General features: G+C 36.9%; 1 long non-coding RNA gene across 2 annotated transcripts in view; it reads left to right on the forward strand.

The window, feature by feature from the left end:
* The window catches only part of LOC125619405, a 65,394-nt gene that overhangs the window by 33,598 nt on the left and 7,776 nt on the right, over positions 1-24,020 (forward strand). For both annotated transcript variants that reach the window (XR_007350937.1, XR_007350936.1), the window contains one exon: positions 16,749-16,882. This is a non-coding gene — a long non-coding RNA (uncharacterized LOC125619405). The remainder of the gene's footprint in view (positions 1-16,748; positions 16,883-24,020) is intronic.

Genomic DNA, 24,020 nt, shown 5'->3' on the forward strand with positions numbered 1-24,020 from the left:
TGACATCAGATCTCTGCCATGTTGGTATCCTATGCGAATGGCAGCATTTCGTTCCCTTTGCCGGGTAACCAAAGCAACGGGTGATTCCTGACTGGTCCTCAGCAAGACCCGGACCGAGAAGCAATTTCCGCGGGCTCCTTAGCCCTGGGCCAGGGCAGCTCCAGGAGCCGGAACTCGGCCGCTCCGTGCTCGGTGTATGCTCTGATAAGAGCAGGCTCCAAGCAGCAGTTTCCGCGGGCTCCTTCGCCCTGGGCCAGGGCCGCTCCGGGAGCCGGAACTCGTCCGCTCCGTGCTCGGTGTATGCTCTGATAAGAGCAGGCTCCAAAAAGCACTCAGGCACTGAGCCTGAGTAATCTGTCTGCAAGCCGCAGGCGAATGGCAGCCTGAAATTACCTGTTCTATGGCTGAATGAGCTGCGGTCAGTCGAAAACAGGGATGGTGACGTCAGCTCTCCAATATGGTGGCCGCTGGCCTCCTCTGTGGTCTGACCGGTGTGGAGAACCCAGATGGACCACTTCCTTCCCCCGTCTCGAACCCAGAATTCAGCACTGAGTACGGCGCTTGCACGGCTGGCAGAAACTGCAGCGCTGTATCCCTGCGCCGCTATCTCCTCGTTTCCCAGCGCGTGCTGCAGACTCTAGCCGCGGAGCGATTTGCTGAATAAGCAGTGTTACCCTCCGTGCAACAAATCTCTCGCGTTTGAGTCCCTGTAGCCGATCCTCGTGCGATGGAAATCCTTCCTCCAGGTTCCGGAGCACCCCACTATTGCTGGAAATTCCTAACAAGATAGCCTTTAGCAGTCCTGACTCGTCATACTCCCACACAGTGACGCGGCACACGGGGGCAATGCACTCCCCTCGCCGCCATCTTCTTCGAGTACAAATGATTCTTAAACATATAAACTATTATTTAGCTTCACTAAGAATTTAAAAATATAGAAAACATAATCATAACGAGGAACCATTTTCATTTACCACTTGGCTATGATAAGACAGAAAGAGAGAGAGAGAGAGAAACTACGTTGCAAGCTTGGAAGAAGTGCTCTCTTACTCAGTGCTGAATAAAGAATACATTATTACAAGCTCTGTATTCAAGAGGTCTAAAAGTTGACATTTTCCAAAATAAAATTGCACAGCTTCTTTGGTCCAACATTTTGCACTCAACAACGATGTTACACATATATGATCACCTGTGGAAATGGCATACGTATAAGGACATTCATTTTATTTTCATAGTAATGGTAGGAAACAACTTAATAAAGAAGTACTTAATATTTAATAAGCTATACAAATTATACCATGAGCTGGGAGGAAGTTTAACTTAGTGATAGAACACTCGCTTAACATGCAGGAGGCCCCAGGTTCAATCCCCAGCACTTCAAAAAAAAAATTTACTCTATATCCATACAAGGAAATAGCTCATAGTTTAAAAAAGAATATAGCAGCTTAAACAGATTGATCTATTAAGTTAAAGAGCCAGGGCTGGGGATGTGGCTCAAGCAGTAGCGCGCTCGCCTGGCATGCGTGTGGCCCGGGTTCGATCCTCAGCACCACATACAAACAAAGATGTTGTGTCCGCCAAAAACTGAAAAATAAATATTAAAAAATGTTCTCTCTCTCTCTGTCTCTCTTAAAAAAAAAAAGTTAAAGAGCCAGATAGAAAGGTACATAGGTATTATGGTTGCATAAGAGGGCAGGAATTTTGTATGCATACACACAGAAAATCTCTGGAAGATTTTTTTAAACCTAAAGAAATTGAATGTTTAGGAAATAAAAGTAGAAGGGAAATTTGGTTTTTACTATATAGCCATAAGTACCTTCTAAATTTTAAATCAAGTATAGATGTTATCTATTAAAATTATAATTATTTATTAAATTGAGGAGTCTACAAGGATAGTTTCACCAGGGATCAATTTTTCATAGGGAAAAAATGTCAAGAACTTCAATATCTGTCAATAAAGTAGTTATTTTTTAAAAGATGATTCATGAAATAATGAATAGCTGAAAAAAATTAATCCTTATACATTATTGTTTACTTTTAAGGTTAATAAAATAGCATCCAATAAGCATAATTTAATCCCAATGTTTATAAAACAAAAAGAATATGGGCATGTAGATGCCCACTAGTAGATATATGTTTATGGAAGAGATCCTGAAAGTTCACATACTACGGACACCTGAGAAACAGAGGGGTGAGTGTGTATTCACTGACTTTATTCACTTCTCTGTTTGAATTTTACAAGATCATATACTACACTCATGACTAAAAATATGTACTGCTCATAATTTAAGTCATCTGGACCTTCACTGAGAAGTTAGGGACTTATTAGTTATATAATATTATTTTGTTATTTTTGTCTGAGTTTCCCAAAGATACATGTTTTCTACTTTAGGTACCCAATATAGTCAAACATTAGGAAATGCATATAAAATAACATAAATATTTACTTTATACCACATATTAAATTTTATATACTGAAATTAATCTACAGTCAATATTTATACCTCAATGAAAAGAACTGTTTGATCAAGAGTTTAAAATAAAAGGCATTTGATTGAGTCTAAAAACAACAATTGGGATTTCGATGTTAAGAAAACAGCCTCAATTCTTACTCAGAACTTTTTTCTATGTATTTATTCTTTTGAAGCCCTCTGTCAGGCCAATTTACAGATGGTCTGGTGAGCCACAGGAAAATAACCCTGCTTAACTCATGAATCATAAACAGTTACTCTAAATAGTTATTAATGCAACTTCTCAAGGCATCTGCCTTAACCCAAGGGAATATTTTACCCATAAGTTTGAATCTTGCTCAAAAGCAAAATAGGTAGATTGATGCCCTGCTTATAAGTGAAACTGCCTCATAATGAAGTCCTCTGGGTACTTCATAATCTAAATTCCTCACTACAGAGAAAGATTAAAATTAATTCATTCAAACTGAATTCCGTTCTGTAATTAACAGAGCTTATAGGAGGGACTTTGTTCTGTGGTTTTCACAAGTGAACATTACTAAGCACTCTCAAATACTAGAAGACCTTCACTTCCATATTTTTTAAGCATGTCAGCTACTTAATGGGCACATGTTTTCCATGTGTGCTTTAGTGTACTTGAATGTTTAGTTGTATTCAACAGATATTAATCAAAAATGAATGTTTGGTTTTTTAAAGAAATTGCTTACTTGCATATGTCATAGGTGGGAATGGAGACTTCCAAGGGCAGATGAAGGCAAATCAAGTTCAGAGTTAACCAAGCACTGTCCAGATTTGGTCCAGGAATGCGGACATTTAAATTTATTGGTATTAGAGACTAAGAATATATGCTGCAGTATATATTAATGTCACTCATTTATGAATGACATTAAGTCAATAAGTGTAAGAATACTGTATGATAGACCTTCCAACTTAAGGACAATGGAGATAAACAGGCTTCCCTGAAAGGTGAAAGCTGGATGACTGTCCAATGCCATCTATGAAATATCCAGGTTAATAGGGCCTCACAGGTTTCAATGTACATAAAACTCCTCTGATTTTCACATTCTGATGTTAATCGATATACAAAGATTCCTTCTCCAATAAGCATTTCATTTATAGAAGAGTGTACATCTTCCATTTCTACCTTTTTTTTCCTTATGAAGTGGACATTCTGGTGAAGAGTGTGTTACTGAGAAAACAAGGCACAAAGTATAGTATTGGATCACTAAATGGGAGTCAGAACATGAATTCTGGGGGCTGGGGTTGTAGCTCAGTGGTAGAGCGCTTGCCTACCAAATGTGAGGCACTGGGTTTAATCCTCAGCACCCCATAAAAATAGATAAATAAAATAAAGGTATTGTGTCCATCTACAATTAAAGATATTAAAAAAAAGAAACATGAATTCGGATTAAAACTCTTTTAAGAATTAGTGAATACCACAGGAAAGTCAGTTCTTCTATATAAAGCCTCAGTTCTCTCATTTATAAATTTAAAGACTAAAATTAAAATTGCCCTCAGATCTCAATAGGTCTAAGATGATACAGAATAATGCTTAAGAGACTATCCTCAGTGATAGGTATGAAAACTTGGGTGTATTATTAACTTCTTGCCTTACTTTCATCGGGAAAATAAGAATATTACCTACCTCATTGGGTTACTGGGAGTTATCAATAAATTAATATGTGTGAAGAGCTAAGCACATCTCAATAGTAATTATGGCAATGAAGTTGATGATGATTTTATGGACTGATTCCTGTGAAAGGAGATGAGGTAAGAAAATATTTAGATAGTCTACAAACTCTGTAAAATCCTAGAAAGATAAAAACTGTGATTAAACATAGTGATCAAAGGAGAAATTCAGTTGTAAACCTTTGTAATGTATGTTTCATGTGTCTTTATAATTTTTATTAATTAATTTATAGGTATATATGAGAGCAGGATGCATTTTGATTCATTGTACACAATTGCAGCACAACTTTTTATTACTCTGGTTGTACACGATGTAGCATCACACAATATGTGCAGTCATACATGTACCTAGGGTAATGAAGTCCATCTCATTTCACCACCTTTTCTACTCCCATTCACCCTTCTCTCCCTCCCTCCCCTTTACTCAATCTGAAGTTCCTCCATTCTTCTCATGTCTTTATTATTTTTAAGGCAACTTGTGCCTTAGACAACTCATAATTGGGTAAATAAATCTCAAATTTTATTAACTGTTTTGAATACCAAATTACACTAAATTTAAACATTTGATTTCAAGTGTAGGCATTGAACAACAACCAAATATAAGTTTTATTAGAAACAGACTCATTGAAAGTGATGACAAATACATTATACCTTGTCTTGTCCTTATCCAATTTTATCTCTCACCATTGACCGGGAGATAGATTTTTCTCAGTCATTTGTTCATAAAATAGTAGTTTTTGAAGAGTGGCTCACTCATTCAAGTGGGTTGCAGAACATGTAAATGAAAGTGAAGAGATCTGCATTGGGTTGGGGGTGGGTGTAGCTCAGTGATAGGATACTTACAGAGCATTTGCAAGGGTCTGGGTTCAATGTCCTGTGCTAGAACGAGAGACAGAGAGAGACTGAAAAAGATATCTGTGTTATGGCTTGGATATTAGCTGTCTCCCAAAAGCTCCTGTTAATGAAGAAACATTCAGAGGTAAAGTGATTTGATTATGAGAACTGTAAATTAATCAGTCCATCCTGATTTGAATGGACTGGGTAATAACTGTAAGCAGGAAGGGTATGGCTGGAGAAGGTGGGTCCTTGGGGGCGAGTCCTGGGAGGGAGCATCTTCCCTGTGGCTCTTTCCCCTTTCTCTTTCTCTCTGATTCCTGACCCCGTTATGAGCTGAGAATCTTTTCCCCACTGGGTCCTTCCACTTAGATGTTCTGTCTCACCTCACGGGCCCAAGGAATAGAATCAGCTGCATGTGGACTAAGACCTCTGAAACCTTGAGCCCCAAATAAACTTCTCCTCCTCTAAGTTGTTCTTGCCAGGTGTTTTGGTCACAGCATCACAAAAGCTGATTAAAACATCTGCACTGTGTTTCTTGCTCTCTTTATTTTGCCTTACTCAGCTATCTTTGATCAAGATTCTTAATTTTTCTGTTTCTAAATAAGGTATTCTTAAAAGCTACACAAATACTATACACCCCTATCCTACATCATTCAAAGAAAACCAAAAGTTAGAGTCGAGATCTCATCTTTGGATTCAATACACTTTTCTTGAGATACTGAACATATTACTGTTGTTCAAAATGTCAAAATGAAGTCTTCTCAATACACTTTTCACTTCCTCTTCTTTTCTCCCCACTCAAGACAGAGCCACCTTGAACATTATTTTGCAAATCCACACTCAGAAATACTTAGCTGCATAGTCCTGTCATAGACGATACTTCACATATCAGTGAAGCAACCATATACCACCCAGAAGTAAAAGTTCTACATTTTCTACATTCTCTCAGTTCAGATGAACAGAACCAGCCCTTACCAAAATTATTAATAAGGTATTTTTAGAAATCTAATCTCTTCTTTTGAGCAATGGCTAATGATAAACAGATTTTTTTTATTTTTAATTTTCTGTAACCAACAAGCAGATACCCTACCATGTTAAAATTTTGCAAGATCTAAGAATACATTGGTTTAAAAAGAGGGTCTAAATTGTTTTCCTGCAAATAAAGTACATGTCCTTCATTGGTATATTCAGTAAATTCTATTTTGGGTGCTCAGAGCGAGCCTCACTTTTACTTATTGGATTGATGTTATTTTTCAAAAATTGAGATTCTTGAATTAGTGGGCTGTTGTAGCTAATGAGCACATTTGTCATCACCATATGGTTATTTAGTCATCTCCGTAGGTCTATTATGTCTGTCATGAAGTATAAACATGTAAAGAGCAAAGGCTGTGCCTAAACTAATTCACACAGGCCGTATAGCAAGTACACTCTTAATGCCAAGCAAAAGCAATACAAGAGATTGAGAAAAAAAGAAAAGAAGAAAGAACTCAAGTTTGTAATGAAAAACAAAATCCATATCTTCCCATTTGGCACAGAATCCCATGAGAGCAAAAAACAGTGTCTCATTTGCCTTTGTAACCTCAACATCGAATACAGTGCTTGGCATATTCCATATTCATCACATTACTTGTTGACAATAGGTAGATAAATGAGGGTGTTTCAGCCTACCCATAAAACAGTGCAGCATAATGTGCTGCCTAGAAGACCTCCCTCTGTAAATTCAGCCTCCTCATCTGTAAATTGTATGGAATACTCCCTGTCCCACAAGGTGATGGAAAGCAGTGACTGAAAGCAAGCGATGACACAGGACTGGACCACAGAAGGTACACTGGGGCTGTCTGCAGAAATGGAAACGACATACTTTAAATGAGTTAATAGGCAAGGAAGGAGCACCAATTTCCCCATTCACAAAGTGTCTTCAGATCAGAACAGCCTGCTTAAAAAGGAAGGGGTGAACTTTTCTTCTATATGGAAAAAATTTATAGCTAATCACCATCCCTGAGATGCATTCAAACACTAAAAACAGCAAAGGATCTTCACAAGAGCATCTTGCAACGGTCTAGAATCTTACATCTATGATTGCCCCCTACATTATGTGCTCCTGAGTCTTGAGGCATGGAGTCATTCAGGGGCACTAGGGAGCCCAAATGAAGTTGAGCACTGTAAACCTTCTTGGGTCTGCATCTCCAGTCCCACCAAGCTGAGAGACTCCTTCAATGAAGCCACACAACCAGTTCCCATATTTCAAGAGCCTGAAGATTCACTACTGGATATTCTAAATCTCTTTTTCTCTTTTTTATTTACTTTTAATTTTTATTTTAACCGATCCATTTGAACCTGCATCAAGGAAATAACAAAATGAAATAAAATTATGTCAATCAAAGTTATTGTTTTTAGTTATAGAAATTAGTTTAGTAAGGGCAGAAAAAGGTGACATCAAAACCATGGTTTTTAAATTTTTGCTGTCCCCTGCAGCATTTGTGAATTGAGAATGAGTGGGACTATTATTCTTAGGTTCTAAAACATACAAAGTGTACTTTTGCCCAAATTAATAATGTAATAAATTTAGAGTGTTCTTTCCTCTTTGATAAAGGAATCTGAGACCAAGGTTAGTGAAATAAATGTCTTGACCAAACCATCAGCCACAAAAACAGACAAACAAAACCAACTTCCTACGTCTTCCTCCCATGACAAAAGGTTAAGGTGATGCAGCTGGTGATGAGATTTATTCAATTTTCCAAGTTGACACACTGGGTCTGCTCATTTACCATCACAACAAAGCACTCTGCGTCCTTGACTTTAGGTTTTATTTTGGATTGTTTTGGTAGAATAAACATCTATTGCTCTAAGGAGGGAAATCATGTGCTCTTGGAGACATTCATCGCCTTACAACCTAAGTAAAGTTACAGAGCATTCCACAGCCCCGTACTGGTATTTACATGGAAGCTGTGCTTGATGGCAATCAACTTTCTTGTGTTCTACACAATCATACTGTTCTACCACTCAATATGATTCTTGTAGGATTACAGGAATTGTCCCCCATGTGATGTCTTGAGAACAATAAAAAAAAATAAAAAATAAAAATTTTTAAAGCCTCGTTTTGCACAACTTAAAAAAAAATTTTAGAGGCATCAAAACAAAATTATGGATGTGAAATAACTGTTTTTAAAAATTCATCTCATCTTTCCTCCACCCCCAAGCTGTTAGTACCAACTGCAGCTTTTTGAGAGAAGCAATCAGAAACCACAGGGTGGACACAGAGAGAGGGAGTATTTTTGCCGTTGCAATAAAATGGAGCACTGTGGCGTGTAATGAAACAGCATCTGCTCTGACTGGCACTGCTAATCTCCCATAGACACTCTCAGGGTTGACCTCCTTCGTAGGCAAAGCACATGACTGCCTACTAGTGTGATTTGGGGGATAAAGAGTCTCTTTGTCCCACAAATATTTACCCTGTCAGTTTTCATAGCCCTAAGATTCCCTTATCAAGTTCTCTCATTGGGGGTTAAGATGTATGGCTTGTTAGCATAGTGATTCTCTGGGAACCCATACGTGGTAGGTCATCATGCAATATTTCTACATGTCCTAGAGACAATACATTTTCAAACTGGGTTCTATTGGGGGTTTCTCCTCATTCTTCAGAGACTCCTAGATTAGCAATTCTCCAAATTTTATGCATACACATGTCTCCTGGGATCTTATGAATATAAAGATTATGATTCAGTAGGTCCAGGGTAGAGTTCAAGATTTCTGTATTCATAAAGAATTCCTTCATGTTGATGCTGCTGGTCCACAGACCACACATGAGTTGCAGGCTCCTAGACTCTTTCCAAAGTCTCCTAGATTGGAACTTAAGACTGATAGCCAGCAAGTTTTACTATAAAGGACCAGCTTATAAATATTTTAGATTTGTGGGCCATTACCTGTGTTGCAACCACTCAACTCTGCCATCATACCAAGAAAGTATCCATAAACATTATGCAATTAAGTAGACATGGCCGTATTACAATAAAGTTTTATTTACAAAACAGGAAGCAGACCACATTTGGTCCACAGATCATAGCATGTTGACCCCTGTGCTAACTAAGCCTAATAAAGGAAAGAAAAATGTATTCAGAACTCAACCAAGGAAGTAACCAGGAAGCAAACTCTGGGTTTAAATACACTCAAGGAAATTTTGGTATCCCCATTAGAAGCTGAGCCCGGTGCCTTAGACAGACAACACATAAAAGGTGGAGGTATGAGAGCACCAGTCATTTATTCCACATTACAATTTTATATATAACTTGCTTTGTACTCATCTTGGGTTTTCCCTAGAAGAATAAGGATCCCAGGAATAAGACAGGAACAAGGAAAGTTTATGTTCTTCAAGTTCTCTCTGATATACTAGCCTTTTGTCATGCAGAGAAACCACACTAACATTTTTTTCAGCCATCAGAGAAGAAAAGATATCCCTAAAGCACAGTGCAAGGTCTATTGTAAAAGTAAGGCAGGTGCCTCTGCTTTGTCTTGCTAACTGTCAAATCCACTGTATCTATCTACCCCACTCGCAAGAGCCTTAATGTGTTGACATTCTACTCAGCGTTCCTGTATGTCCAAATTCATTTCGTTACTAATCAAATTTTACTGGGAATCCATATTGTAACTGGAATAAGTGGAATTCCTGGGGAAAAAAATGAATGAGACGTTCTTGATCCATGCTCCAAGAGTTTATGGTATAGTCGTGTCTTCAGATAAATAATTAGTTCTGCATCAATGTGACAAGAACTATGAGTGCAGAAATACCAGTGCTCTGAGTGATGATAGAACAGAGATATAAAGGTACCTAACTGTGACCTGAAGAGAGGGTAGCCACTGAGCCAGGGTTGAGAGAAGATGAAAGTGACCTAGGAGGGGAAAAGTATGGGCAATAATCTGTAAGCAAAAGAAGTAGTGTCAGAAGAACTTAAAGGTGTTTAGTGAGACTGAAGCAGAGGACAAGAGGGCAAGGTGAGAGATGAGGCCAAGAGAGTATGAAAAATCCAGACCATTGAAAGGCCTTATAAATAGGATAACCATAAAGCCCTTCAACAAATCAAGAACATATTTGAGAGTGAAAGGAGGGACTATTAATAATTATGTTGAAATAATATGCATACACTGAGACTATTCCAAGAAAATGGGACATATGGTCAGCCTACTTACAATCTATATGAAGGAGGTAGGTCTTTATACAGAGGGCCATGGGAATCTATTAAATATTTAGGGTGAGTGGTGACGTGTCTAGATTTATGCATAAAAATGATCATTCTGGCTGCATTATAGCAACAGCGAGGGCAGGAAAATCACTAGAAGTACTGTAATATCTAAGTAAGAGATGATGGTACTGTAATATCCAAGTGAGAGATGATGGTGACCTCCAATAGGTACTGACAACTAATATGGGAAAATTGGATGGAGTTAAGAACTACTTGGGACTTGGGACAGGAGGACTTGGTTATTGATTAGGTTGGTTGATTATGGGTGGTAAAGAGAAAGAGGACAGGGAGTCAAGAATGAATCCCAGATCTCTACCCTGAGCAAGTTGTTCACAGTAGTACCATTCAAGAAGGTTGGGAAGCAAAGGAGTTGTTTTAGATATGACAGATTTTAATAACAAGTACAGTTTTGTTTATATTAAGTTTGAGAGGTTATGCAACATCCAGGTGGAAATAACAATAGGCAATGGTATAGAGAGAGATTTGAGAACATTTGAGAGCAAATAAGAAAAGATCAGACTGGAGATCTGATTGGATGATCATTGCCTATTTGGTACTTGAGACCCCTATTGCCCATGGAAAGTGTGGAGCATGAGAAGAGAGAACTGCCCAAGAGTGCAGGTGTGAATTTCACAGTCCCTAGTCAAAGCATGCAAAAAAAAAATGTTAATTTCCTTTATTTTGGAAGAACTTGCATCCTAATTTTATAGTATCTCAAATAAGGTCCTTGGTTGAGTAAATTCTTTTCCTAAAAGTTACTATTTATTTATTATTTATTTATAGTATTTATTTATTTATTTGTTTTACTTCATATAAAAATTGAACACTTTTAATAAGTTGGTAAGTAAGAATAACAACTTAAATTGTGGAAATTTATTTATTTCCTACACCAGATATTTTCTTTTTTTTTCTGGTTTTCCATACATATTTTTTTAAATTTATATATGACATTTAAATAGTCTGGCATTTAGTTGGCTTTTGATTGTGCCTCTAATTCTAACAGATATCCTGACTGTATAGGAACCAGCAGTGAACACAGCCATGATTAAATTAAAACACATCTTGTAGTTAGAAATTCCTAAATGAGACAGTGATTTAAAATGGATATTCTTAGCGAATTCTTAGCAAAATGAGGCAAAGGGTTGATTCTGAGACTGTTGGGAGAAGGTCAGGAACTTTTCTTGGATTGGATTGGCTAATCTCTTTTTAAAAATGTTCCCAAAACAATATCAATTTCATTCCATCACAGCATTTGCAACTGGTACTGTTTCCTTACCATCTTCCCACTGGAATGTATGCCCTTTGATAGCAGAGACCGTATGGTGTTCCAGGTTGCAGCTCAGTGCCATCTACAGTGCCTGATAGGTAATAGATTCCTTGAATATTTTTGAATTAATAAAGAATGAATGGAAGAGAAGGAGATAGTTATGGTATTTTCCTCTCCATTGTTCTTCCTGATATGCCTTCATTAAACTTGTCCTTGTTGCTTTTGGATAGAGTACCTTCACTAGTTCAAGGGGTCTTTGGACATAGAGCATTGTGCTGGTCTCCTATTTTGGTCATAACACCTTGTATCAGGATCTCTGAAAACTTTCAGTTGGACAGAAAAAAAAATCAACCACTTAAAAGAGAAGTGCTTACTACCACTTATTGTTACTCTGAAAGAAACACCACAAACAACAAAAGTACTTCTCTGTTTTATCAGCAATGCTAAATCTTGGCAAGGAAACAAGAGAAGAATGGAAGGAAGCAAGGGAAAGGAAAAGAGAGTAAGGAGGTTCAGAGTAGATTACTAACATCAAAAAATTAATTATCGGTAGTTTCTCATTGCAGAAATGTAGATTCTAAGAGGTTAACAGATTTGCTAAAGAAATAATCAGGGCAATTTAACTTAGGGATGAGTAGCCAGAGAATAGAATTTACAATTTTCATTCTTCATGCATGAAGTTCTCTTCAAAAATGAATAGAATAAGCCAGGTGTGGTGATGCAGGTCTGTAATCCCAACAGCTAAGGCAGAAGGATTGTAAATTCAAAACCAGCCTCATCAATTTAGCAAGGCCCTAAGAAACTTTACAAGACCCTGTTTCTAAATAAAATATTTTTTTAAAGTAGGGGATATGGCTAAGTGGGCACTTTACCACCACTGGACAGACAAATGGACAGAATAAAGGCTGGTGGTGTAGCTCAGTGTTAGAGTTCTTGGCTACCATATGCAAGGCCCTGGGTTCAATCCCCAGTCATCCATCCATCCATCCATCAATCAATCAATAAAAGAATGAATAGAAATAAAACCTATGTTTGACATGGAAACATCTGAGTGTTTGCCTTGATAAATTCCTTATATTAAATCACATGCAAGAATTGACAGACTTCCCATTGACTGGGTAACAGATGACAGATTCTGGAGGCAATTAAAATAGCAATTTACTAGGTAATGAACACTAGAACATGAAATGGAAACAGCAGCTGTGATATTGCTGCTAAAGAATTTGTCCTACCTTTTTATTTACTGATTACTCACATTTCAAAAGAGAAAGATGAATCCAAAGTAGAGTCATCTTTCCATATCTATGGGTTCCACATCTCCTGATTCAACCAAACAAGGGTAGAAAACATTTGAAAAGAAATTGTGTCTGCACTGAATACATACATATTTTTTTCTTGCCATTATTCCCTAAAAAGTGCAGCATAACAGCTATTTACATAGCATTTACATTAGATTAGGTATTATAAGTACTCTAGAGATGATTTAAAGCATATAGAAGGTATGCATAGATTATATGCAAATACTACTCCATTTTACATAAGGGACTTGAGCATCGTGGATGTTGGTATTCACATGAGGTTGCAAAAGCAATCCCTCATGGATATGAAGGGATAACTGTACTTCAGTCCACCCCATCAGCTAGCTTCATTCCAAACAGTCTTTCCAAACCAACAGAGTAGGGTCCTTTGATGTGCTGACAGGGTTAGTTTTCCCACAGAGATAACCTCACTGGTAGAGATTAAGTACTTTCCCTTCCAAAAATAATTCCCCCAAATTCCTTAGAGGTCTAAAGACATCCATCACATGTTCAGTTTTTATAAGGAACTGTTTAAGAAAACAGTCCAAATAAGATAAAGTAGTTGTTGAAACATATACTGATCAAATAAACAAATATAGTAACAAATAAATAGATGACTGAAGAACTGAATGCATGAATGATAAATTAAAATATGTAGTGGCCAGAGTAAAGACAGTTAATTCAGAAGTTAAATTGTCCCAAGATCCATTTTACCCTTCTTCCTGTGCACATGGTCAAGAAGCTAGACAAATGCTCTCCAGTCTCCACAGTGAGATGTATACCACTTACAGGCCATTTTTAACTTAAACTACTTTCTGGATTTTTGACTTTCCTCTTACCTTGAGCTGAAACTTTGACATGACAGCAACTCTGCTTCAACTAGGAAGGCAAATACCTTACCTTAGGGACTGGTAGAACTGCAGTGAGAAGAAACACAGATCCCTGAATGTCCTCATGAGGCAGAGTTGCCTAAACAAATTAGACCAACCTGACTATTATATGAAGGGGAAGAAATTAATATCTTATTTAACCTACTGTATTGTAGGGATCTCTTTATTACACTTGCTGATACTTTATAATTAATACATTAAGCAAAAGCATCAATGAACACAAGGAAGGAGCTGAGGAGGATTAAAGACAGCCTTAATCTTCTTCTCAAGCAGTCACCTTTCTAAGGAAGGTCTAAAAATAAATTATTGCAGACATTTCTTCCTGATGATATAAAACATTTTGAGAGATTTTGAAAAATCAATAATATTTTTTGTGAGAGATTTTATATAGGGATTGTGTTAGTCAGCTTTTAATCACTATAACAAAATACCAGAGTTAATCAACTTATAAAGAGGGAAAGTTTATTTTGGCCCACAGTTTTGGAGATTCTAGCCCATGTTACTTGGCTTTCTTGGCTTGAGTCTATGGCCAGGCAGCACATCATGACAGGAGCACATGTTGAAGTAAAACCACTTGCCTTGTGGATATGTAGATAGAAAGTGAAAGAGGGAGAGAGAGACATGGGAGAAAGGACCAGACTCCTACAACTCCCTTCAAGATCATAGCCCACTGACCTAAAGACCTCTACTTAGGTCCCGCCTTTTAAGGGTTCCACCATCTCCCAATACTGCCACTCTAGTTTCAAGATTTTGACGTTAGACAATTGGGAAAGTAATTCTACCAAATTCAGAAATTGGGAAAGGAAGGCAGCCAGTTTTGGAATAAAGTAATAAACAGAGTTTTTCAAATGTTTATGAGTTTGGTTTTTTTTTTTTTTTTTGGTTTGTTTTGTTTTGTTTTTTAATGAGGAAAGCATTTGGGAGTTGATTTCCTTGGAGGAACATTTAGTTAAAAAGTATCTTTTCCAGCGGACTTTATACACCAAAATGCAAGAGGAATTTCAAATGGAGAGACACAGCCTATTATCTAAACAGTTGCTCCTAGACGCTCTCCTCAGAAAACTGAGCTTGATGTCCTCTTCCTATATGCTACAACCTCTATTAAGGTTCAAAGAAGAAAAGTGGGGCCTGACTGTGAAAGTTGTTGGAATGATTTCAGTACAGACATAGTTCAGAAGACGACTGTAAAAATTCAAGAGTCCGAGGCCTGACTAAAAGAGAGCTATCACTTTACAAAGATTGGGCTCCAGGAAACAGGGAATCCTGAGCTAAAAACTAATGCTCCTTGGTGGCCCAGCAATCAGTGTTTTAAAACACTGGTTAAGGATGACCTCAAAACTTTGTGAGATGGTGGAAAGGGATGAAGGAAGAGGAGGAGGGGGAGGAGCGACAGTTGTTGAGTGAGTTCTACATGCCAAGAATATCAAGTTAAATATAGGCTAACTCATTTTATCCTGACAGTAACCCTAGGAAAGAGAGCCTATTGGTATTCCATATTGCAGAAGAAGAAACGAAGACACAACAAATCATCTAGACTTACATTAAAATCTAGGTTGATTGGCTCCAGAACTCTACTTTCTACCACCCTACCCTACAGTCTCCTTTTGAGTTCAAATGTACACACCATGTATCATGTTGTCATTGTCCTGAGAAACATGGGTTTGCAGGTCAGGTCTTCATGCTTCTGCCTCTGGATTGCTACAGAAGGTTTCTAATTGATTGCTCTATTTCCAGTCTTGCCCTCCACTGAATTCTAGCACATTTTTCCAAACTACTATTTTGTTTCACTCATCCATATCCACCCCATTAGCAGTTTTAATGTTCTGGAGGACAAGGAAGACTTTGTCTTGTTTTTCTCTCCGCAAGCCAGCAGAATACTTGGCTCTTTGTAAATATGTGATTAATATTTGGCAAATAAATTAATGCCCATAGGTGAATCAGGGGGAAATTATAAAACCAACAGCATTTAGTCACCCCTGCAAGTCCTGTCTCAACTATCAGCTTTTCTGGGTATTCATCCCTAAATCCTCATGCAGGATACATCTCTCCTTCCCCTCTGTGGTTGTAGGTCATGGGAGCATTATTATACTGAAGTTTGGGAGGAATGGTTGCTATATTTCTGGCAGCCTTATACAGTCTAGCACACCTGGCTTATACTAAGTGCTCAATAAATATTTAATTACTGAAAGTAGGAAACCACTCTGGGAGGTGCTTGGAAACTTTGTGTTATTTCATATATAAAGTAGCATCCTTAAACTGATTGAGTGGCAACTAGAACTAACAAATGCATATCAAGATTAGGCAATGGCTGATTGCTAATTAGCAGTCTCCTGTAATAAACCTGGCACTTATCTAGTTTCTAAGCACAAATTCTTTCCCCTGCCCAAATCTCACAGGTGACTTTTTAAACCATTGACATAATCTTTTCAGTGTATTTCTCCATTTGTCCCCCAAACCCTACTCTCACCCATAAACAATAACCTTAAGGAGTTGTTTGTTTTTTTTTTTAACATGTGTCTCTTTTCAATTCTTGCAAAATTTGATAGAGTGAAACATTTTATAATTCTGATTTCCTGGTTCCATGCAGCAGTCTAAACATTTGTTTTTAGATTTGAGTTCTGGGTATTTCCTTAGACCTCCCTGCAGTGTCTGAATCCTTCTCAACGCATTGCTCAAGACAGTCACTATTAAACAATCAGATAAGGCCTAAGCAATGTTCCTAAAGCTCAAGATTTATCTGCTCATACCACCAGCCTATCTCCAATGTTTTCCAATCACTGCCCCGTCTCTCTCTTTCATTCTTATGTCCCAGAATCACCTAAAAACCCTGAATAGGTAAAGTTGCTACACTTATCAGTGTTCTTCCTTATTCCAGGACCTTGAAGATTTCCCTGTCCATTCAGTTCTTATCGGTTTCAAGGACTTTATTATGAACTACTTGCTTTCTTCCTCTTTCTGATTTTTTAAAATATTTCTGACATGGGATTCAGAAGTAAAGATTCTTAACTCAGGTTACAAGGTCTTACAAATTAGTGAAATTACCTATGCTTCTAAATTTCCAGGGTGGAAAAACTATGAAGGCTCAGAAACAGATTGGAGAATATAAAGAAAAGAAACCCCTGAAGAATCCAGAAAGAATCCTGAAGTCATATTAAACATACATAGTCTTAACTCTCTCCATTAGCACATTATCATGGTGAGTGCCAGATTTGTTCAGAGTAACTATTGGAACTGGGTGGCCCAAGTAGTAACATCAATAGCTAGACAATGGGATAATTCCTATGTAAGATGTATAATACTTCCAAAATCCAGCCCTCATTCCTATAGTGACCCTTACCATAAACACCTGAAACTCAAGAAACAGACATGTTTTTTTTATTTGCTGATATAACTTAAGATAAAATGCATCCACACTTGTTGCCCTCACCAGTGTACTTTTTCACTGAGAAACTGCTCTTCCCTTATCCCATGTTATTAAGACCAATCATTTTCCAGTCCATCATGACTGACCCTCAAAGTAGGCAGCCAATCTCTCCCAGACATTTTTTATATCTGGATGCTAAGAAAAACTGTGTGAGCTACATAAGACTGAAATTAACCATAATTCCCCTACATAGAGAAAGTCTCACTTAAAAACCAAGCTAACATAGAAGAAAACAGACCTAAGAGAAAAATGCCTCCTGATTTCTGAGGCTCTAGGTATACTAATACCTTACCTGTTCTACCATTAGTAGTTTAAGATGTATTTTTGTCACCAGAAGAAATCTGATAAATGTATATTTATGTATATAACATTATGTTTTTTTTAACTTTGCAGGATTGGAGATTGATTCTAGGGTCTTGACATGCTAGGCAAACATTCTAACACTGAGAAATATCCCCAGTATAAATACATATGGAATATTAACTTGAAATCTAGGAGCCTAGACTGTGCATTAAAATATGGACATCAGAGTTGCTACTGTTTTCCAACTTGTTATATCTAAACCATTCACCTGAGTTGCCACTATCTAAGGTCAAAGGATGAGCTAAAAAGCCAAAGCAAGAACCCCTTTAGTTAATGCCTTTCCTCTTTGATGGCACTGTTTCCTGAATACATCTTCTATGTTATTTTCAAAACCATTAACATCCCTCCCAGTAACACACATGTAACCTTCTGCTTTATACTTGTAGTTGTAAATAATGTCTTTCTCCCTGGCTATAGTGTAAGACCCTTAAAGAAAGAAACTCTGTTTCATACTCGTTTGGGTCCCTCAGAGCTCAAAGGAGAAGATCTAACTGTCTCAATAGTATTCTCTTGGGATTTTTTGAGTTGTTATGTGAAGTATTGATTTTCCAAAGCAGATTGCTGAAGTGATTCATTGTGATTCTGGAGTTTCATTAGAGGCAGCAACTGCAAAGCAATTACTAAAACAGATTCTGGGTGAAAAATAGTTTGTTGCCGTTGAATGTGGGCTCAAGCCTACAATTCTGTAGACTCAGCTTCTTCCAACTTAGTGCAGTCCCTAGTTAAATATGCTAGGCAATTGTTCACTTATTTACTTCTATGTTGCAAAGCTAGAATAACTTTGGGGATTGGAGCATTCTGGTGAATGGCAATGGCTAACTTGAAATCCTTTCATGTTTCGCTCATTGCTAAAAAAATTTTTCAGAAATGTGTAAGTTTCCACTTTACCAAGTAAAAATAGAGCATGATTTCATGTTTATTTGGTACAATCTATTTTATTGTCTTGAGGTTATCATTGGGAATATTAATTCTGTTTGTCATTTAGACATAGAAAGTATGTTTTCTCAGCCCCCAAATACATATGGGAATATAATTTTAATTAAATTCCTGAGAAGACTGTTACCTTTGAATTTGTTTACTTTACCCAGAAACTGAATGCACTGGGAAATGTCAAATCAGCTGGAGGATTTGCAGTTCTATTATACCATATTGGGATGGAGTGAAAATTCATGAATGAAGTTTTCTTTTATGTGCTATACTAACTGTTCAATGTTTTGTAACCCCTCAGTAAGCCAGAGTTGACACATGAAGAGACACAAATGCTATTATAGTATACACACACGGAGGGACCTGAATTTTTTAAGGCACAAGGAGCAGTGGAAATGCCAGTAGACTTAATTTGGTCAATATCTATATTTGTTAGACTGCAAGGAAGAGCAGATCTTCAAGTGTATGTTTACATTCCATGAAAAAGAGATTTGGAAAAAGATACCACAAAAAAGAACAGAAGAGATCCCAGCCACAAATTTTTGGAATCTGGAAAACAGATGGGTAGCTTAGCAGACCCAAGAAGCTGAATCCTAAACTGGCAGGAATAAGAGCTGAGAAACAACTCATTTTACACTGTAGAACCCCCAAAGACTCGGGAATTGCTGGCACCAGGTACCTCTAGAGGCATGACAGTAGGTTAAAAGAGGGTGGTTGGTTGCAAGGCTATTTAAGAAGTACTTAGCACCCAAGATTCCCTCACCCTCTTGGCAGAAGACTTGAGTTCTTTCCCTGGAGAAGGTAAACTAGGTAGTCTCTGGCACAACTGTCAGACACAACTAACAGAAGATGTCTTAACCCTAAAAGATAAGAGAATGTGTAAAAATTTATGTGTTAAATGTGACCCTCCCTAGCTTTTGCTCCAGTTGGATTCCTTAGCATTGGCAGACTGGCATATGCCCTCTAGGTCAAAATTGTAAGAATTTTCTCTAAGGAATATGATGAGCCAAAAAGAAAAGTCTTCAAGATAATGATGTTGGAAGCTCTTTAATTAAATGGCTCACCCATGCACAGAGAGCTTTCAATTAGCTTTTCAGGGCCCATTCTAACATATAATCAGCAAACATCTGGCAGACAATTCTAAGATGAAGGCAAAAGTCAAAGCTAACAAGACAAGGATAAAATGTAGGAGAAACAAAGAATTTATTTTCATGAAAAAGGAAACCTAGAAAACAACACTGAGCTATAATTAATATCCTGAGAATTCAAAGACAAATATCGCAACCATTGAACACGAACAGGAATGTGTGTGTGTGCACGTGAGTGTGTGTGTGTGTGTGTGTGTGTATATATATATATATATATATATATATATATATATACATGTATTCAGAAACAACACAAAAATCCTTTGGAAATTTAAATGGTAGGAAAAATGAAAATTCAAAAGCATCCGAAGATAAAGTTAAGAAAATCTTAGCAAAAAGTAGGGCAATACAACATAATATGGAAATAAGGGAGAAAACATAAGAAGATTTCAGGAAAAGCCCAGATGGTCTAAAATCTGATTAACAGGTGTTCCTGAAAGGGAAAACAGAGAAAATGAGGGGAGAGAATCTTCAAAGAAATAATTCAAGAAATTTTTCCAAAACTGAACAACATAATTTTCTGAACTGAAAAGGCTTCTCAAAAGCTGAGCATGAGGGAAGGAAAAAAACCACACGGTATCAGACACCTCTTAGGTCTCATCAGATTCTTCTGGTCTCCCTTGTCTCCTGCTTTGGTGTCTACAATAGCCAGGCTTTGCCAAGCTTCACGTATGTCATACCTCTCGCCAGCACTGTATGCCTTAACTTGCCCTATGACTCTTCAATTGGAACTGAGGAATGAGATGTCCCCATTCCCTCTATGATACAAACACGTGTGCCCACCGTAAAGTTCAGGGCAGACCTTTGACCAGTAGGATGTGGGAGCTGATACCTTTTCTTTCCCTTTTTCCCCTCAGATGGATAATCCTCAGATGGATTCCATCCTGGAGGATAAATCCATGATTTCAGACTGCTCGGAAGTCATCTTTATATTGACTTACTTCTTTTCTGCTTCATGTACCTTGTCCCTTATTCCTGATTTCTGGATTTAAACACCCAATTAATAGCAAATAGGCATTTGCCTCAAGTTTACTTTCCAGTATATAAACTTTGTGGGATGTAATTTGCATACCAAAATACATCATTGTGAAATTGTATAATACCAGGGATAAAGAAAAAAAATCTTAAAAGCTTATAGAAAGAACAAATATGGGAGACTGCCAGAAAGTTAAGTATCATAATAGCAATCCTGCAAAGCTAGAAGAAAATGAAGCAGTTTTTCAAGTTCCAAAGAGAAAAATTCAAACTTTACATCTATAACCAGAAGAAAAAGAAAGGCATTTGTTAAGATTTAATACCCATTTATGAAAAAAATCTTAACAAAGAAAGAGAGAAAACACCCTTAATCAGATGAAAAGTACTTACAAAAATAGAACCAAACTATTTATGAAATATGCAGGTGAAGTAGAGGCTACAACATCAAAAAAAGGAGATAACAAAAACAAATCAAAATGACTTCTTATGTATTCAGGTAGTTGGTAGAGAAGTCACTCCACTGAAAATGAGTTGGCAAACCAAGAAGAAAAACTCTGAGACATAAGAAGTAGGACATCGAATCTAAGAGACAGGCAAAGGTAATTCCAGGACTGTAGTGAAGGGAGACTCTGTGATGAAGGTTGTTCACAGGGCTTCGATGAGAAGACCAGATTAGAGCAGGTCTGAAGTCTCTAGGATCTAGAATTCTTCAATAAGGTAATAGAGATAGAATATCTTGAGTATAATAAACACAGAAGAGGAGAAACAAACAATGAGGCAATTTTGGAGATGAATTATCCTGGACTAAACTTTAGTAAATAAATTTTAGAAGTAACTCCAGGAAAACTAAAACAATATAAAGAAATAAAAATTTGAAAAGCATCCAATACATTGAAATAAGCATAGTATGTTATTATACTATGTCCCAAGAATGAAAAACATCCTTATATCATAATAACATAAACATAATAGTAATCAAGCCAAAATTACTTTATAATAGTATTGTGAGGAAAAGGTATGTAGGAAAGGTGTATGTACTAGATAAGTTTAGAGTATTCCCTCACCAGGAAATGTAGAGTGTTGCCTCTTCCTCATATACTCCAAAGCTTAAAGGCTAAAGGTTTAAAGGCTAATGACTCAAAAAATGGCAACATAAGCAAAATATAAGTAAATATGAAAACAATCAGTTGAAAGATTTGAAAGTGGTTGCTTTTGGGTGTGAGCAATATGGCCAAGGACAGGAAATTGCCATTGTTTTGTGTTATTTCATTTTTTATAACAATTTGGTAATATTATTTGACTCTTTAAATTATGAGCACATTTAACCTCAGATAAAAATTAGTTTAGGACTTTGCTTCTGATCATTAGGAAGAAACAAAGTTTGGACTTATTGCAGGCCATAATCAACTAGAAAATTGAACAAAATACATTGAACAATAGTTTTCAAACACATAATAATAAGCAGCAAAAGTCTATGATGCCTGAGAAATAGAAAATCAATGGGGTGAGCTCTATGAGTCTGTAAGAAGTAATTTCTAGAACTCGGTGCAGAATGAGTGCACCCAAAAAGATTCTAATGTTCTAAATTGAAATGACAGAGTTCAGAATCCAAGACTGAGTGTGTGTGCAAAGAAGATTAGTGGAGAAGAGAAAACAAAAGAGCTTTTGAGGTATAGGAGTCCCCACTAGTCTTTGGTCAAATATCAATCTTCACATGCATTGGGTAAAATTCTGAAAAATCATTCAAAAAACAACTTTTGAAGTGATATCAATTGCCAGGGAACTATAAGAGCACACACACAACTCAATGAACTTTTGTTCACAGTAGCCAAAGGGAAAAGTTCTTTTTAAATAGAGAAGGCATTTAATAGAGATCAATACAGATCAACCATTAATGGTGCCACTTTTCCAGCCATAAAATAAAGCACATTCTAGTCATGCCCTAATAAAGTCTTTAAAACACAAGTCTTGAAAAATAGGTAAACTTGTTTTACAAATAACCTAAATGACTATGAAAACAAGGACCGATAAACACTATTTAAATGGACATAACAAAATTCATCATTCAAATAATATAAATTTTATAATGTTCTAAATCAAGCCTGAGCATGCTGATGCACACCTATAATCCCAGTGACTCAGGAGGCTGAGGTAGGAGGATCACGAGTTCAAAGCCAGCCTCGGAATCTTAGTGAGGCCTTAACAACTTAGTAAGATCCTGTCTCTAAATAAAATGTAAAAAAAATGGCTGGGGATGTAATTCAGTGGTTAAGCATCCCTGGGTTCACTCCCCTGTACCAAACACCCCCCACACACATGCACACACACACACACACACACACACACAAGAATTAAATAAAATTTTTCCACATATACATAAAAAGGAAAATTATAACAAATAAATCAGAGGAATGTCAGTCTGTAATAAGAAATCTAAAAATTATAGAAATGTAGGGAAAAAAGTTCCTGTAGGCAGTAATCTTAAAACCACTATGATCATTATACTTAAGAATTAAGGGTGAAATTAATACAAAAAAAAAACAGAGAATACAAAAAAGGAACCAAAGAACCTCTACAGATGAAAAATAAATAATTCATTTAAAATAAAAGTCAACTGGATAGGATTAAAAAGCTATAAATAAATAAACAATAGTGGATTTGAAGTCAGTGTAATATAAACTCTTCAAAATGGAAGGAGATGGAAGGAGAATCGAAGAAGAAACACAGGAAGGGGAAAGAGGAAGAAAAAAAGGAGCAAGAGGAGGAGATTATCACCAGTGGCATATAAAATGGTAAGAAGAATCTAACATACACACGTAATTAGAGTCCCAGAATAAGAGAAGGGACATTTCCTCTAAAATAATCACTTAACAATTGTCATTTTGTCTAAGACAGTGTGGACCAATAGACTTTTCTGTGATGGTGGACTATTCAGTAAGGTGGTCACTAGCCTCACATGGCTATTGAGCACTTGAAATAAGTCTAGTATGATAAGAGGAAAAAAATGTATGAAAATACAATCAAAATATTTCCAAATTTAAAGAAAAGCATACACTAAGACTCCAAAGGAACAATGATTCCCAAACATCTTCACACAAGGAAAGCCACAGCCCACCATAATCAAATTGCTAAAAAACAGTGATGAAGAGGAAAATATTAAGCAAGACAGAAGGGTGAAAGGTTGAAATATAGATCAGAATAAAGAATTACAGCATGTTTATTACCAAAAACCATGCAAGTCAGAAGACAACTGTCCAATGACTAGCCATCAGTTACACATGACTTCTAACATTTTCATTTAAAAGGTAGAAAACTTGTAATATACAAATATATTTCTTCAGTCCTACTAAACATATTTCAAATGTCCAATAGCCAAATGAAGCTAGCAACCACCTTCTAAACATACACCATCACAGAAAAGTCTGATGGTCATCACTGTCTCAGATAACATGACGACGGTTAAGTGATTATTTGAGGGGAAAATGTCCAAAATTAAA

This window comes from Marmota marmota, unplaced genomic scaffold (genome assembly GCF_001458135.2).
Source record: "Marmota marmota marmota unplaced genomic scaffold, marMar, whole genome shotgun sequence".
NCBI classification, from domain to species: Eukaryota; Metazoa; Chordata; class Mammalia; order Rodentia; family Sciuridae; genus Marmota; species Marmota marmota.